Raw genomic sequence first — 6,019 nt, 5'->3', positions numbered from 1 at the left:
ATACTACGGTTTTATGAGTCTCTGGGTACTCTATCGAGTAGGCCTTACTCTGTCGAGTAAGGGTGTTGCGTTTTAAAATAGTTTCTGACCTGTTGGGTACTCGATCGAGTAACATAGATACTCGATCGAGTAAGGGGGCACTCGATCGAGTACCTTAGTTACTCGATCGAGTAGCCATTCTGAGGAAATGTTTTGACGGGTTTTGCTAATAACGCGAGTTGGATATAAAAGGTTTCCGTCAGTTTATTTAATCACTTTTAACCTTTCTAAACCCTTCAAAAGAAAAAGGAGTTACGTAGTTCTCTCTCGTCGCGTTGTTGGCAAATCCCCAAGGTTAGGAGTGTCGGATCATCTTGTTCTTTGCATCATAGTGTTCCTTGCGTCAAGGGTAAGATCTACATACCAATTTTATACTATTTCTTTGAGTTTGTTTAAAACCCTAATTGGGTAGATTTGGGGGTTTTGGGAGGGTTATGTTGATTAGGTGATAATTGTATGATTATGTGTATAAGAGAAGGGTTCGTAGAGGAAAGGTTTTGAGACAGCTGCTAGATCGTCTGATGTTTGTGTTGCTTTCCAGGTAGGATTTCCTACTCAGTATTAGTCCCATAATGGGATGATTGATGATGTGTTGAGATTGATTGTTTGATATAGTAATTGTATTGTGACGGTTGTGATTGTGATTGTGATTGTTGTCTATGGTTCTCGAGGCGTGTCCTCGGCTGAGTGGGGTCACTTGCGGAAGTGGCTTCACGCCCTAGTTTCGCCTTTACATGGAACCCGCCACAGAAGGGATGTGCACATTAATGGACGGGGTTATCGCTCATTATGAGGAGCGGGGATTTGGTGGGTACGGCAGTGCGGTCCCCCATCGGGCGGGTCCCAAAGTGGACGATCGGTGATTGAGATTGTTGGGATTGGCGTGATTGTGTGTGTGTGACGGTTAAGTCATGTTTATTTTATTGTTGATATATTGAGTTGTGTGATTAGTATTGACCCCGTTTAAATGTTTTAAAAACTGTGGTGATCCATTCGGGGTGGTGAACGGTTATTGAGCGGTATGATATGACGCGTATGGGATAGCCGGGATGAGTCATCACGTGGCGGTTAGAAGTCTTCCGCCGTGTCGACGGTGTTTTGTAGCTTTGATAGTTTTAGCGATGAGACCGTCTGAGAATCTTGTATTTCTTTCTATCAGTTTGGAATTGCTATGTAATCACTTTAAACTTTATTTACTTTTAAAGTTGTTTCGTTATTGTCTTATGAATATCATGCCTCGGGTAACCGAGATGGTGGCATCCTTATACCTGAGTGGTCCTGGTAAGGCACTTGGAGTATGGGGGTGTTACAAATGGTATCAGAGCGACGATCCTGAAACCTGTTACCAATGAATTTAATGAATATAGGGAGTCAATTAAATGAACCCGGGGTAAAGGTTGTAGGAGCTAATGCAAAGGCTTGGGAGACGTCCTAAAGTCGCGAACTCGCCCTACAATTTTGAACCGGTCACCATGGGATATGAGTCGGGATCGCTATGTGTTTATCTTGTGAATTGTGTACCTATATGGTGAAGTGTGGCATGAATCGGTGGATGTATGTATGTGGAGAATGGGGAATGTGTAGAAAAGATGGTGATAATGTGATTTCGTATGTTGTTGATTGAAAGCATGTTGTATGATAGTTGGTTTACAATGTTGGTTGGAATTGTTAGAAAAGTGTATGAGAATGATGAGTAATGTGTTGGAAATGGATGAATTGATTGGAAAAGATGGAGTAGCAATTGCATGAGAATATGAATTTTGTGATTATGAATATGTTTAAGTGACGAAGTGTATTTGTAATGTTGTTGTATTCGTAACCTGGAAATAGGATTTGTAATGTATGAGAATGTTGTGTTACGAAAAGTTATAAAATTTAAAGTATGCGGTTAGTACATGACTAATGAGTTAAATAATATATGTGCATGATGGATGTTGTTGCTTGATTTTTGAAAATAGTAACATATGATTATGAATACTGGTTTTATGAGTTTTGGACTGGTTTTGTTTGCTTGGTTGTTGTTTAAGTTGTTTGGAAGTAAAATCAGGTAGTTGTGTTTTTCGATTATAAAGAGGTTGTCTTTAAACTGTTATAACTTGAGATTCATAAATGATTTTGATGTGATTCCAATTGGAGATGATAGCTTGTCCTTTTACGATTCTAACGATAGGTCACACGCCCAAAACGACCAAGTAATGAGTGAGTTATGACTGTTTTACGAAAATTGGATAGTGCTGAGAATTGGGGTACTCGATCGAGTAACGTAGATACTCGATCGAGTAAGGGGGCACTCGATCGAGTACCTTAGCTACTCGATCGAGTAGCCCTGGTGATTTGTTTTACGTGCTTCTGATCTTCACCTACTCGATCGAGTAAGTCCCTTACTCGATCGAGTGGCCTGTACTCGATCTAGTGACCCCTGTTTTGGGTCACATGCTTATCTTTTGACATTCGTGCATATTATGTTTAATTCAAAGTTGTTATTTTACTTCTTATTGCATTGTTTTACATGTAAGTTGGTCTTGATTAAGTAAGTTACCCAATCTTATGGGGTGGTGAGTGGCATCTTATGGTGAGTATGAGTTTGGTGGGAGGAGATGAGCTATATGTGGTTGTCTTTGAGAAGTGGAAAAAGAAAAAGAATATTGATGAGCTGATTGAGGCATGGTGCAAGTTTTTGTGAGGCGTGGTGAGTGAATTATTCGCGATATTGAGTGATGTAAAAGTAAGTGAAAGTGGGTAAGGGATGATGTGGGTCTAAGGAACGTGAGAATGAAAAGATTGAAAGGAAGGTTTGAATAGTGGCAACTTGAGATGTGTAAAGAATTATGGAGTGAGATGGTTAGGAGTCGTGTGGGTCAATAATATATGTAGTGAAAGTTCGTTTAAAAGGGGTTGAGAAGAGTGGTAGATAGTGAACTTTATGGAGACATGTTGCGAGGTGGATTTGTAGACAGTGAGTGAGTTTGGGAGATTTGGTTTATTAAGAGGTGAAACTACGTGTGATTTCTTTGGGCATTTAACGGTAAGGAATGAATTTGGTTTCTAGAGATGTACGAAGGAGGCGCAATTGTTGAACAGTGAACGTTGATTTTATGAATAGGTTAGTGGCAAGTGTGAGCGATAGCATAATAAGAGAAGATCCATGGTAAGAAAGAGTGAGATGATATCGACATGAAATAATAGGATTTGAGCTTTGGCGGAATGAGAAGGTAACCGGAGCACTAAGGAATTAGATAGAAGTAATAAGGAGTTGAGCTATTAAATGGTATTGTTGAATGTGAAGAGAAAAGAAGAGTAAAAAGTAAGCTAAGGAAAATTTTCACCGGAGTTATGTGATATAAAGGTAAGTGTTTTGACAGGTTTTTTACTGATCTAGAGCGTCCTGCCAGGGATTTATATGTAGGGTGATCTAACTCGAATAACTCGCCTGATTGGTATAATTAAGTGTAAAACGAACTAATAAACAATGACATAAAGATATTTATACGTGGAAAAACCACGGAATAAGGGAAAAAACCACGGGCACCAAGTCGGGAGTGATTGTTACTATGGTTTTAGATAGCCTGACAGTATTGTTATATCGGGCGTGATGAGTAATATATAGCTTAAGAATACAAAGAATACAAGTAAAAGTGAGGGTATATCTGATCTCTTTCTCATCTTCTCTTCCTTTCTATTTATAGGTGATTTCTTCCTTCCTCTTATGCCGTTTAGGTTTTCCTGGTAAATAGGGAATGTGCCCTATTTACCCGGAGGTGGTTGCCTCTTTCTTAGCCGTTGTTTTGACTGCTTCCTTTATCATAGCTTTCTGGAATTGGTCTTCCTTTTTTGTAGGGAACATATATCAACTGCCTATTTGTCGCCTGCAGTGGCATGGTGCTTCTCCTTTTAGGTCTGGTTATTATCTTTCGCTTTGTCTTTTACCAACTCCTGCTTGGTGCCTATCTGTGTTGAAGTAATGGCTGATTTTAGATATCTTAAGCCTGGAAGTTGTCCTTGGCTGTTGCTTGGCCTGTATCAGGTCAGGCAGGATAATTTAGGGCCCAACAATTGCCCCTTATCTGCTTATTCCTTTATTGGGTCTGGCCAGGAATGTGGAGATAAAAATTTGGGCCAGGCAAGTGATTTGTGCAGGGACTTTCTATCGGATTTAGAATTGGTGTTTGGTTCAACTTCTTGTAACGGTTATCTGTCATTAATAGGGTAGGTTCACAAAACCCTAGGAGAGTCATGATTAGTCTCTACCACTTGCTTTTCTAGCCGTTTAGGATTTGCGGTTATAAATAGGCTTCCTTTGCCGTGATTGTTTCCACATCTCAATCTCCAAATTTCTTCTTTCCCTTTCTAAAAATTCTCTCTTTGAAAAATTCATCTTCCAGAAAAAATAATATATGGTGGTGGCGGAGAAGGACAAATTTTCAAAAGCTCTGCCGAGGTTTGAAAAAGTTCTGTTGAAGTTGAAATGGTTTCTGCTGAGGTTGAGTGGGTCCCTGATATCATCCCTGAGGATGATGTGGTGGAGGTTGTTGCTCCTCCAGAGATTCTGTCTATGTCTTATAAGGGGTTGAATATTCTCCTAATAAGGCTTTGGCGGTTTCTTTTCATGAGGCCAATCAATCGAAACCCTTTTGAGCATTATATAAAGGGCGGGGGCCTTATTCCTCATGGGGGGTGAGAGGTTTGGATTCCCGAGAATGGTCTGTCGGGGCTAATTGGAGTAGCCGGGTTGGTTCTGTATTTTTGAGTGGGCGTTCGGGGTGGTGGTCAACTTCCCCTTTCTCCTTTATGGCGAGGGTGATTAGGGCTATTAGGGTTCCTCCGTTTCAACTCATGCCAATGGTTTGGAAGATTGTCCATTCTATTGAGCATTTATGTTCTAAGCATAAATTGGTTATTACCCTGGATGATTTTAAGAATGTCTATCACCCAAGAGTCATTCTCTTTGGGAGGTTTAATTTTCGAGTCGGTCAAAGATGACTCACTTTGATCACCAATTTTGATTCGGGGGATGATAAAGGTGGGCTCAAACTTATATGTTTATCAAGGTGATTCAATTGCCCCGACTGGACTATCTCAATTACCCAAAAATTGTTGAAGGAGGTAATCTTTCTTTCCTGCATTATTTTTGGTTTGGTAATAATATTTTTTGGAGAGTTACTTACTTTGCCCGTGCTTTCTTTTAGTAAATGATTGGGTGAATGATCCACGATCTTTGAGGGGTCGGTGACCGGATAGCGATGTTTATGGCGTTGCTGAAGAGGAGAGGGCTTGGCCTGCTGTGCCTGGGGCAAGCTTCTATGCCTCGTTTCAAGAAGGCTAAGTTGAGTACGTATAAGCCTGTGAAGAGCACTAAGGTTCCAGGGGCATCTTCGTCAGGGAGTAAGTTCTTTTGCTTATCTTTTTATCATTTTGTTTCTGTATTGGATTCCCGCTTATATTGCTTTGATTTAGAAACTCGTCGTGCGGCTACCGGGGCTTCGCGAAATTGCTAGTTTTGGTCTGTCTTTGGTGAAGGCGGGGTCTCCCAGTTACGGGGAGAAGTCAAAGAGCAAAGGAGGCAACGGAAGTGATAGTGCCGTTCATGTTCGGGAACCCGTGCGGGAAGTTCGATTGACGTCTCTGAAAAGATTGTGGATGATAGTGACCGTCATGAGAAGAGGAAGAGAGTGGATGAGCCTAGGGGAGTTCATGAGGTCGGGGTTAGGGCTCGTATGGATGAGGTCCGGTTTGCTAAGGATCAAATTCGGGCTCGGGCTTTTGTGGTTGATGATCCTTATTTCAAGTATCGAGGCAGGGAAGCTTCGCTCGTGCTTTGGGCCGCTATGTATCGTTCCGGGGACTATCTTGCCAACTTGGTTACCATGCTTCAGGAGGTAAATATTGTCTTTGTTTATTGTGAATTTTTGTGTGTTTTCTTTTTTGTGGCTTAGATAAGCATTTTTCTTTTGTTTCGAATGTTAATGATGTCTTTGAGGAG

Source organism: Silene latifolia, chromosome Y (genome assembly GCF_048544455.1).
Source record: "Silene latifolia isolate original U9 population chromosome Y, ASM4854445v1, whole genome shotgun sequence".
In the NCBI taxonomy this organism is placed as follows: Eukaryota; Viridiplantae; Streptophyta; class Magnoliopsida; order Caryophyllales; family Caryophyllaceae; genus Silene; species Silene latifolia.
Note: the sequence above shows the minus strand (reverse complement) of the source record.